Here is a 10,971-nt window from a genome sequence, read left to right on the forward strand (position 1 = left end):
TTGAGGCCCAAAGTTAATTGAGTTATTTCAAATGCTATTATGATTTCACAGGCCATTTTGTTGACCTTGTACATAACTTTTTAGAGGCATGTGTTACCTCTCCAAATACACACTAACAAGTTTGACTACTTGTTACTTCCCTTAGCACCCAAAAAATTGATGTTAAACACCATAATATTACTAATTTTCTATAAAGTTTAAGTTTTGCCTACTGATAGTGTAAGAAATTTTCATATAGTCAGGTATATTTATATGATAAGATGTTATAATTTGTTACATTACACTGGCAGTGTAGGATAATAAAAAGAAAAAGCCTTATGACCACTACTTTTGACCTGTTGAGCGAGAGCCCTTCCACACAGGCTATGGCCAACTGTAGTATATGCTCGATCTCATGGCCAGACAATAATACTATTACGCTCATGAGTAGAATCTTAACTTAAGCCTATCTTTTGATGCATGTAACTTAAATCATTTTCTATAAATGGTCTTTTCCTTCTTTTTGCTCTTCATGCTTCACAAATTAGTGTAACCCTACGAGTAGAGTTTAGGGGGTAAGATGTACGCAATCACCCCCCTCCCCTTATGGTATAGAGAGTTTGTTTTCGATTGATCCTTGACACTCATCCTCCCTTATTCGGGTTTGAAACAGATATTGATAAATTATTATTTTTGATATCTTCCATAAAAGTGGAGTTTTGTAGTAAATTAAAGGATTACTTAAATTAAATAAACCTAATGTTGCCATAGAGAAGAGACAGTCTCGAGCCAACAGCCTAGACTTTTGAAAAAGTGTTTTTATCTTTCTTATGATTTTAGTTAAAACCCCTCACGTGTTGAGAACCTTCAAACAACTCCCTTTCTTGGGAAAAAGAAAAAAGGTTGTTTTTGTTTGGAATTATGTAATAATACATTATCCTAAAGTACATTTTTATGGGGTCTAAACCAAGACTAATCTCCTATTTTTACTGTTAATTACTTTGCTTGTTAGAGCATTTCTTCCCCATCTTTTTATGTACTCAAATGAGTAAATTAGCATCCACATGACTAGTTGTGACATCCCCAATAAAAGGTGGATTTGACAGAACTAACAGACTTTTAGTTGACAAGCTTCTGAAGATGAGGTGTACATGACACCTTTCGCGAATTCCACATCAAAATGTGAGAGATAATAATTAAAGAATTTTATAATGAATAATACGCATGTTTTTAAGACGCGTAAAGACAAAATTGTAAAGGCCAAAACTCAAAGCCTATAATATGTACAATGAGCTTGAGTTGTAACATATACGCATTTAAATTAGTATTGTGAATGAGCAACAACTAAACTAGTCAGCAAAAAAGCAACAACTAATTAAGATAGCTAGCAATATTGGCCATTATTTCACGAATATGTTGACTTTCTTTCATTTTTCCTTTTTAATTTGAGACGTTTATTCATAGTGCTCACATTTCTCGCCTATATATCGGATAAATGTCTAAATAAGACTTCAACATCAACATTGTTTCCAAATTCCCTATAATGTCTATGAAGATTTCCACAAATTGCAATTCAATTTCCACTAATTAATAATTAATTAAGGTTTAAACCCTACCAACATTTTTGTTACTTCCCAAAAACATTTGAGATGAAAAAGTTGATCCTAATTATTATTTTTTTTAGCATCTAAAGGACCAAACACACATGCTAGCTATATTATAAAGTTTGTCAGATTTAGAAGTTTCACATATTCATCTGATGCTACTTGGATTTGATGTACTATTGAAAAGGAGAAAAAATAATAGTTACTTTTTCCATGGAAACAGCACAACAAAGTACATCCAAATCAAGAGGAACAAGCATTCTTTTTATTGCTGTTCGAGCCTCGGATATGGAGTCGTTTTTAATAGGAAATGTCTTTATCTGTAACGTAAATTCAAATTAGTCGACCACAAAACAAATAACACATAAATTTTGATATAAGTCAAATATATTTAATATTCAATTAATTAAACTGTGTATTTTTTTCGTCCCTTCATATGGAAAATATGTTAAATTTGAATTATTTTTAAAACTATATTGACATAACACATCAGTATCTATTCATGAATATTCACAAATTATAGATTTAGTATGCTTAATCAGATAAGACAAGAATTGAAATTAAAATTTACTAATAAAGGACCAAATTAGCCCTTATAACAATGTAAAATGAAGTAATTTATGAAAATAACACAAGTAGCATTATAGCTTGAATAAGACATGTACACATACAAAATTAAATATATTATTTTGCATCCACACTTTTTTTCTCATAATAATTAATATAATAAAACAGTTATTTTGTCAATTTAGTAGTGGGTAGATGGGGGGTCTCTCTGGTAGAGACTCTATCAAACTTAGAAAATTTCTTTTGAAATTCAAACATCAAAGCAATATTTTCTTCATGTAAAAGACTTGCTTTCTTTCTCAATTTCTCATTTTCCTCTAAAATACTCATATTTTCCATATAAAGCTTCAAATTTCTCATTTCCATATCCACCTTAGTTTCTTTTCCCTCACTTCTTTTCCTCCTGCAAAAAATAAAATAAAATATACTTTAACGTGGTATCAGAACATACAAGAGATTATGTAGTACTTTAACATGATATCTGAACAGATAAGAGATTTCATATTCAAATCTCAATGTGACGACCAAACGAATTAGGTTCATATTGAGGGAGCGTGTTGAGATATGATATAATTAACTACTAGTACTAATTAAGAAAAACATGTACTTTCTCTTATAATTTAAGCTTTTAAAAATGTGACGATTGTTTCGTAATATAAAATTTGTATTTACCTTGCAAGCCTATGAAGTTGAACTCGAGAGATCTTTGGTCTTTGTTTTTTCTGCATAGAAAAATAAAGAGGACGTGATGAATTATTACTCCATTCTGTTGAACTTATACACATTTTGTTTCACTTTTTTTTTCTTGTGAAGAAGAGAGAAATATTGGTGAAATTTGGTATATGATAGAAATTTTAAGTGGAAGTAATATGAAGGGTGGTGAGATCCTATAAATAGGTGGAATTGTAGTTTTCAATATGTGTAATAAGCATTATTTCCCCATGTGATGCCCTGCCTATTTTTCGTGCTCTGTCTCGATTTATATGATTCATTTTTTAAAAAATAATAATAATATATTTTTAACTTTAAATTGCTTATTACGTTAAATGAAATAATTTATAGTTAATAAATATTTTTGAATTATTTTAAATCATAAGTTTCAAAAGCCTTTTATTCTTGATTAAGCTTTTATTAAATTAAATTATGTCACATAAATTGAAACGACGGAAGTAACTAATTAGGGAAAGGAAAAAAAAGGAGAGAGAGAGTAAGGGCTAATAATATAATTTTTCAAGTATAGTAATGATGACTAGGGTACTCATGATTACAAATAGCAGCAACCCATCTATTTCCATGAAGAAAAAGCCTTAGAAGAGGGATATGTTTCTCTTACTTATTAATAACTCCTAGGTGATTTAGTGGTCAATAAAATGAAATAGAATAGTTTTAACTTTTAAGTATGTGATTTATATAAAATTACTTGATATCGATCTATACAAATATGAAGTAAAAGATATTTATATGAAATTAATCAAGATAAGTATAAGTTAATCCGATAGTTATGTATGATTTATGAAGAGCAACTATGGACAATATATAATTTCTCATCAAATAAATTTCTGTATTTGTCACGTTCAGGTTAATTGAGAAATATACCAATGTTTTTTTCCCCATGTAAATATACCAATGTTCATCTACTATTCCTATTACTTATTCACTATTCACCTACATATCCATGCTTATGAATGCACATTACTCTTGGTCCAGCCTCAGGTAATTTAAAATGTTATTATCTGATATTCAAAATTTATTAGTCCGATTAATTTAGATACACATTATATATGATTTGTTTAAAGGAAAAGTGTTTTTTAGTTATTTAAAGTTTCTTTACTCTCGCAACTTGTTCGGACTTCATATGTTAAGTTAGAAGTGAACAAATCTTGTTCATCTCACTCAACATATCGTTTACTTATTTGAATTAGTATGTAGATACAAGAATGTGCAAATTAAAGGCGAAGGAATTTCATCCATCCCACTTATATTTAGAGACTCGAACTAGCATATCACATTTATTTTGTTTTACTTTCTTTTTTATTTTGTTTGAAAAAGAATATCTCTTTTACTTTTGACTTTTTTTTAATTATAACTTTTCGCATAACATGTTTAAAACCACATTATCAAATTAAAACTAGATAAACAAATTAAAAAGTGAATGACATTTATTATTTTTCATACAATAAAGATTAGCAACATATACATTTTGTCTCTTGTTGAGAACATTTATATATGTCAGCATGATTAAATAAGATATGTATAGTTCTTTAATATTTCACCTGTCTGTCACCTACTATTAGTTCTTTAGTACCTACACTATTTGGGTACGTAGCAAAAGGATCACGTTATTTTTAGCCTTTTTTTTAGCCAAATTAAAGTGCGGATTTAAAATTTAAAATTTAAAATTTGTAATTTGTGAATTATGAATTTACCGTCTTAGTCATTATATTTGTAATTAAATAATTATATAAGATTTGAGTAAAAATTATTGAATTTATCTGAATCTATATTTAATACTAGTATGAAGCTATGGATTCACGTGATCATGAACATCTTTGCTCAAAACTCTATATATGTATGGAGTAATAATTACTTAATACGTAAATATTTAATTATTATTATTATTATATATTAATTTAAATTATTATAAAAATTCATAAATTTTATATACTCAATCGAACCACTGCGATGACTTTTAATTATTATGCTGATGAAGTTATATAGTCTATAGTTATTGGTGCAGTACACAATTTATTATGATACGCCTGGCATGTGAAAGTAATAAGTGATAGAGAAATTAAAAAAAGAGGGCCAGTTCGATTTATTTTTTTTAATTAATGCCAGTTCAATTTAATATTGTACTCATCTGTCTATTTTACTCTTCCATGTAATTGAGTACCCCTTTTTGGATTTATTCTAAATTTTTCCTGCGCCGGAAAATAAATATCAGACCAAAAATAATTACTGTAATAATAACTAATAATTACTAGTAGCAGTGACGGATCTAGAATATAGCGAGGAAGTTTACTTCTTTCGATAATAAATTACATTATATATAAAAGATATTTTGAATCTTCTAAATATAAAATTAGAAGTTAATTCAATAATTAAGATAATTCAAAATTTATCTCATGAAAAATCTGTATCCGACACTAATTATTATAGTAGTCATAGTATTATTAATATTAGTTACATAGCTATAGTCAGATGGTGGGGTATTTTGCTTTGCTGGATTCTTAACTATTTGTGACCTTTCCTTATTACCACAGCCATTTATTTACGTACTATGAATAATTTGACTACGATTGTTTATATTGAATCAATAAATATAATATGTATATTTTATTTATATTATATAATTTTTATTTAATTGTAATTAAATTTGTTTGTAATTTTGGTTAAATCTATTTTTTGATCGAACTCTTTTCTCCTACAAAGTAATATAAGAGATTTGGATTACTTATTTATTTTGTCACGGTACATCCAATCTTTGTATATGCCAAAATTAAGGAGTTATTAAGGGTCTCTTAGTTGATTAATACTAATAATTAAACACGTGTGCATGCATTTAATTAATAATTAACCATATAATCATAAGTCACAAAGTATGATTAACTAAAAATGTCAATTTCAACACTAGGGGCCTCTATCTTAGCTTCCTTTATTAAGCTTTATTATATCACTTTATTAGGAGTTTCAATGGACAAATAATAGAACTATTGTTATAATTTGAAAGTTTTGCTTTTATCTTGGACCCTTGGAGGTGGCATTTATTCAACACTAAAAAAGAAAACAATTTTCCAACTTGTCTCTATCATAATTCATTATAATATGTTTGAACACAAATATCAAAGAGTCAAATTCAATCTTGAGGACCTTTATTTTATTTTATACTTTGAAACCCCATCTTATTAGGTCTCTACCAATATTTTCTCATCTATATTTGATGGCAATGTCTTATGATTTCAAATTGTACAAAAAAAAATTACAAAAATTTGTACTATAAGGTTTATAGAGTCTATATGCATATGATGGTGTACTAATAACAATGACATGCACTAGAAATTTTTAAAAATATTTTAGTAAAGTCTATAATTTGCCTAAATTCATGGAATGCAAAAATATCCTATTCCCCCCTTTTTAGTATGGGCCACAAAGAAATGGGTAAGTTGGCTCAATTTTTCCAATTTTCACTAATCTTAAATTTGTCTATAGTCTAGTATGAATTAATTTCGTCTTTACGTACAATTTTCAGTGTATTCTCATAAAATAAAAGGTACTCAGAATTATTATATAATTACTTGAAGATAAATATAATAATCAAATCGAAAGAATAAAAAAATCAAATGCCTGCCTCAGCTCGAAAAAGTGTAGAGACAAAGTGCATATGTAAGCAAATAATGTTATGTTGAAGTGTAGCACAAAGCCACTCAAACCTTCACTTATTCTTTCTTTTACTACTACAACTACATGACCACTATACGGCTATGTATATTATGAGAGCTAATTGGACTATATTGTATAATTTTATTTATTTTTGTCTATAGATCAATAGAGATCTCTCTATGTGTGTGTGTATATATATATGTTGTATTAGTCAACTAGGAAATTAACATGGCTACTTTTTCCATATTGTTCTTCTCCATTCTCAAGTACTATCTGCCCAAGTTGATCAATTTTGTACACCAATTATATGATGGCCTATGCCTTCACATGTATCCACAATCATGTTACACCATGCATTTATATTGTAGGGTTATTTTGAGGTCCATTTTAATTAGTGACACACACCCCAGCCTCCCTTCTACCAATAGGTGTAGTGTAAAATTTTGATAGGATATCGTATTTGAACATCGCTATTTAATATACATTTATATTCTTAAAAAATCGGTTTATTCTATTCACTTTGAGATAATTGTGATATGCAGTGTCTGAAGTTTCATATGGTTGAAGTTCAGCATATACATATGATTGAAGTTTAATGTCAATCATATGTAACTTCAGATACGATATCTGAAGTTATTTCGAAATGGATAAATTTGTATCACGTATTGTAAATATGGTGCATAATCAAATGGTGGACCCAAAATCGGGAATCTTTGCACTACTGTCTATACGAGTGATAAATGGTTAATCTAGATTAGATTTGGACGGATTAAAATAGATTGAATCAATCAGTGAATCATTGTCTAAATTTATCTAATATTTATTTGGGCTAAAACGAATTGGAGTAAGATGAGCTAAATAATTGATCATAACATAATCCTTCCAACTCTTACCAATTTTTGATTTCTTTGTTCATTTTCTTATAATTTACTTAATTACCAAAAAACTAATAGTAAACCTTTTTTTTTTTACCAGGGTTACATATTTAGTTCAAATCAACCCAAATTTAATTTGAATGAGTCTTAATTGAGTGGGTCAATGTGAGTACATTGAGTTAATAAAACTGACTTTTTTTTATAATAACTATTGATTAATAACTTGTTATCTGAGAAATCAACTCCGTAAACGTCATGAAATTAAATAGGTGCTGAGCAATCGATTGCAATCCGCACTTGGTTACTACTTGTTCATTATCAACATCATATATACCTGGCACTTCCCCACTAATTATATATCTTTTTCTTAATGTCAACATTGATATTTAGAATAACTATTCAAGATGTAAATTATTACTATATTTGTGTATACCATACAAGTAATAATGAATTTTGAATTATAGTTCAGTTGCACTATTTTCATGTATAAATATACGTCTATACCTACCGCACTTTCTGTGTCACACAATTCTTCTCTTTATAGTTTCCATTTTTATTTAAAATCGTTTTCTTAGATATGGTGCGATAATATATAATATAATTAATCATTAATTGTAATAGAATTGAATTTCCTCAAAAAGATCAAATATATACGTCTAGTCTGAATATTTATTCATTCATTTTTAGCGATATTTGTGCTACTATATTCACCAACAAGCAATATATGAGCAAATAGTATACCAGAATCAAATATAGTCTGAAAATCCAATATATTGAATATGTTGACTTAATTAATTAACAATAAATAATTTAAACGAAATATGCGGCCATTGAATTAAAATCTTAGATTTGTGGCTTCTTAAATAACAATATATAGTTAGTCGTCTATTTGGATTCCAAAGTAAACTGACAAAAAGAAAATGTGACTTTGAAAAAAAGGAAATTATAGTAAAACAAAATAACAGAAAATATATTTAGCATATAATTAATAAAATTTAAAAATGAAATGTGGCAAGAAAGTATAATTTATGTGAGTTATAATTTTGTTTTATTTTTGTGCAAGTTTTCTAGCTCTCCATACAGAATGATATTCTACCAAGGCTGTTTAAGCTAGGCCCAACAAAATGAAAAGTCCAAGAAGCATTGACACTTAACTAGCCCAATTTTTTAGTCTATAACTGCTAATATGGTTATTTTGTTAAATTTTAGTCACTGCTAAGTGTGGCTATTTTGTTAAATTTTGGGCCCAACCGTAAAGACTAACTAGCATCTCAACTGGTAAAGCTTAGATTATTACTTGGACAAATTACTTAACTACACTCCTTTACTTACCTTAATATCCATTTATCTCTACTTATTTCAAAAATTTCAAAAATCCCTTATTTTATCTATGTATCCCGCTGTGTGGAATGTATCAAACGCTATGTATCCCGCATGTATCCCGTGCACAATGTTATGTATCCCGCTATGTGGAATGTATCAAACCTAATGTATTCCATGCACAACGCTATGTATCCCGCTATGTGAAACGTATCAAACCTAATGTATCCCGTGCACAACGCTATGTATCCCGCAAACATCATTTTTAAGGGATTTTTGGTAAATAGAAAACTAGAAGGGATAGGATGTTATTTAGTACTTATAATATGTGGTTCCTATAATTTATACTTATTACTTTGCTATGATGTTTAACGTTTTCGCTTTCTACTGTTACTTTGATTTGCTTCATTTGAATCGAAGTTTTTTTTGAAAATAATACACACACTCTATCCTTTCCAACATCACTTTGTGGAGTTTCACTATGTACACTCCTAATTAATCCAACACGTGTACAATTACAAAAATAAAAAGAAAAACACTATGGGATCATTATTTTTTTTTAATATTGTGATTTTGCTCTGTCAACATATCTATGATTTCAGTTTAGGGTGAACGTACGGTGACAAAGACAAATCAACTTTTGTACTGAATGGAAAATCAGCTGCCCTTACTTTACGGTGTGCGGCAACAGTTAGGCAAATACCAAAACCTCTTGCCGTACAAAACAAGCAAATCGACCCTCTTTTTAACATTAAAATTATTGTTACAAGTTCAAAATACAGGTGAATCTCTTTACTTTTGGCTTTACAAGTTTCTTATACGTACATTTTTGGGATGAAAAATATCTCAATTTCGGTTGGATTGCTGTTGCGATACTAAACTTTCATGAAGACCTATTACTTCCCTAGATTATTTAATACCGTATTTTAAATATATATATTTGCCCACGTGGACATAAAAAATAATGTAAAATTATAAATAGTAATGTGTCAACGTGGGCACATATATACCTTTAAAATACAATATTAAATAGTTCAGTGGGTAAAAAATACGGTATTAAATAATCTAGGGAGGTAATAGGTCATCATGAAAGTTTACTATCGCAACAACAAATTCAATCAAAGTTGAGATATTTTTCAGACCCTTATCCCTTTTTATTGTGACAGTAATTCAATCTAGTACGAAAAAAATGTGTTTCATTGCTTCTAAACCAAAAATTCGGACTAATAGGGAAGCGCTTGCTGAGCCGCGCAAGTACGGGCAGCCTTTTGCCCAAGGGCACTCACTCATAATCATTTCTTAATTTTTATGTGAGCATGCCCAAATTTACATACTTTCTTCGTTAAAAAAAAAAAAGAATGATTTAGTTTTTTTGAAAAATAGATTGTTCTTTTTAAAACGGAAAAAAGTATTAAAAAAATGTATTAGTAATTTTAACCTCGGTACTTTTCACATAAATTGGACTCGAACCACTTCTCTAAATTTAGAATTATCATTTTTTTCTCTAAATTTAGAATAGAGGAAATACGTATTATATACATTAAAGTCGAATTAAATATTTGCCGGCACCTACATATATTGTTTGCAAAGATCCAATACAGTTTTCCTTTTGAGTTAGATAAGCACAGTAAAGAAGTACAAGCATTGAATTATATTTTGTCATTTATATGATGTCCTCTTCAAGTCCAAAAAATGTCTAATTACTTACCTAAAACACTGCACATAACAAACGTGTTTTCTTTTTTAAAAAAATATTAATTGCGTCATTAAATATTTATTAACAAATATATTCCTTTTTTAGACGGGTTAATAAGGAAAATGTATTAAAATAAAAATTATGTAAAGTTCCAGAAGCTGGTAGAATCATCTATCCAGGATTCTTCTAGAAGGCCCACGAGTTCATTTTCTTCTCACTCGTTAATGACTATTCAGTCCTTCATTTTCAAGTCCAAAAAAAAAAAGTCAAGTCCTCTACTTCCTTTTCTGAATTATTCATACGCGCATCTAAGGGTATTACCGTCTTTTCACATCACATCCAGAAATTTCGCCTTCTTTTCCAATTACAACTAGTTCTCCTTTTGTGACCAGAAACAGGACGTGTGCACCGAGCTTATCCCGTGTCCTTTATTACCAATTATACCCTTAACATTACCTTAATCTGACCACGTCTCGAGGGTAAAACTGTCATTAAACACACCCTGACCGTCATAAAACTCTCTATATATACATTCACCTCTTACATTGCG

Source organism: Solanum stenotomum, chromosome 10, assembly GCF_019186545.1.
Source record: "Solanum stenotomum isolate F172 chromosome 10, ASM1918654v1, whole genome shotgun sequence".
Taxonomy (NCBI): domain Eukaryota; kingdom Viridiplantae; phylum Streptophyta; class Magnoliopsida; order Solanales; family Solanaceae; genus Solanum; species Solanum stenotomum.